Source organism: Helianthus annuus, chromosome 4 (assembly GCF_002127325.2).
Source record: "Helianthus annuus cultivar XRQ/B chromosome 4, HanXRQr2.0-SUNRISE, whole genome shotgun sequence".
NCBI classification, from domain to species: domain Eukaryota; kingdom Viridiplantae; phylum Streptophyta; class Magnoliopsida; order Asterales; family Asteraceae; genus Helianthus; species Helianthus annuus.
Window position 1 is genome coordinate 63,197,661 of NC_035436.2, and position 1,983 is coordinate 63,199,643.

General features: G+C 42.6%; 1 non-coding gene across 1 annotated transcript; it reads right to left on the reverse strand.

Annotated features, from left to right (window-relative positions):
- Positions 1–505: 505 nt before the first annotated feature.
- LOC118492037 lies at positions 506–612 on the reverse strand. The gene has a single exon (XR_004892477.1). It is a non-coding gene; the product is annotated as a small nucleolar RNA R71 (small nucleolar RNA).
- Between the last annotated feature and the right edge of the window lie 1,371 nt (positions 613–1,983).

A 1,983-nucleotide genomic window follows, 5' to 3' on the forward strand; every position in this document is an offset into this window, starting at 1 on the left:
CTCTACGTAGTGTATGAGCTCCAGTTCCAGCAGAGACACAAAAGAGCCTCTAGACGAACCCGAACGCTTTCTAAGAAAAAGACGTAAAGCTAAAAACCAAGAGAAAGTTTCGGGGGACCTACTTCCGATGGCGGACCAACGCACCCTCATGGATTACCTACGACCCACAGTAGGTAATCTTGGCGCTGCTATCAATGCACCGAATGTCGATGCCAACAACTTCGAACTTCGGCTGCATTTTATCCAAATGCTCCAAAACTCCGCAACCTTCCACGAGCTTGCGGATGAAGATCCCCATTTGCATATTACAAACTTTTTGGAAATATGTGATACCTTTCGGATCAACGGAGCATCAAATGACGCCATCCGCCTTCGAATATTTCCATTTTCAATAAAAGACCGAGCTAAGGCTTGGCTTAATGCCCTCCTAGTTGGCTCGGTAAACACCTGGGATGAACTAGCCCAAAAGTTTTTATATAAGTATTTCCCTCCTGCTAAAACGGCTAAATTAATGACTGAAATTAATACATACTCACAAGAAGATGGGGAATCCTTATATGAAACTTGGGAAAGGTTCAAGGAGCTACTAAGAAAGTGTCCTCATCATGGTCTTTCGGTTTGGCAACAAGTATCCACTTTCTACAATGGATTGTTGCCACACACAAGACAAACACTTGACTCTAGCTCCGGGAGACTTTTAGGTAATCGTCGCCCAAATGAAATTTATAATCAAATTGAGGAAATTGCTCAAACCAATTTTCAGTGGCACACTCCCCGAGGCAATAAATCTATTGCCCCGGGCGCCTATAAGGTTGACGAAAGCACTTCTTTACAAACTTAAATCGAGGCCCTTTCTTCAAAAATAAAAAAGTTAGAAATGGCAAAAATGGCCTCGGTTATGGCTTGTGAAGGGTGTGGTGGGCCACATGAAAATTGGAGTTGTATGAAAGAATTGGATGATCAAACAGAAACGGTAAACTACATTGATAATAGACCTAGGCCGTCGGGTCCTCCAACGGGTACCTACAACCAAGGATGGCGTAACCACCCTAACCTTGGTTGGAGAGAACCCAACAATAGTAGTAACCAACAAAATCTAAACCAGCGAACAAACTTTCAGCAACCAAGAAACGAGTCACAAAATTTCTCTCAACAACAAGGGGGATGAGATAGGCTTGAAGATACCGTATCTCGCCTCATCTCCGACACCGAAAAGAAAAACTCGAATCGATTTCAACAATTGGAATCGAATTTTAGAAATCAACAAGCTAGTATTCAAAACATTGAAAAACAATTAAGTCAAATAGCTCAAAATTTCTCCGATAGACCACAAGGCGCGTTACCAAGTATTACCGAAACCAACCCAAAGGCACAAGTACATCTCATCACATTGAGAAACCATACCGTGGGTCACGAGGAAGCCCCATTACCTTCAACTAAAATGAGCCGGTCTAGCCAGTCCACAACTTCGCCAACGCTCCAACAAGAGAAGGCTCCTCCACCAAATCAAGAGCCTACCAAGAATCGTTCGATCCCATACCCCGGTCGGTTAATCCGTCAAAAGACCGATGAGCAATTCACAAAGTTCAAAAAATTGCTAAAACAATTGGATGTTAATATTCCATTTATTAAAGTCCTAACCCAAATGCCTAAATATTCAAAATTTATGAGGGACTTCCTCACTAACAAAAGGAAAATTGAATCATTGCAATTAGTTAATTTAAGCGAAGAATGCTCCGCCTTGCTACTCAACAAACTCCCGCAAAAGAAGATCGATCCTGGAAGCTTCACAATCCCTTGTTCGATTGGGGAATCCCCCATTTGCAATGCACTAGCCGACCTCCGGGCTAGCACAAACCTCATGCTCGCATCAATGTTCAACCGACTCGGCCTAGGAAAGACAAGCCCTACAAAAATGAACATACAACTAGCCGATAGTTCCGTAAAATATCCACAAGGTATCGCTAAAAATCTATTAGTCAA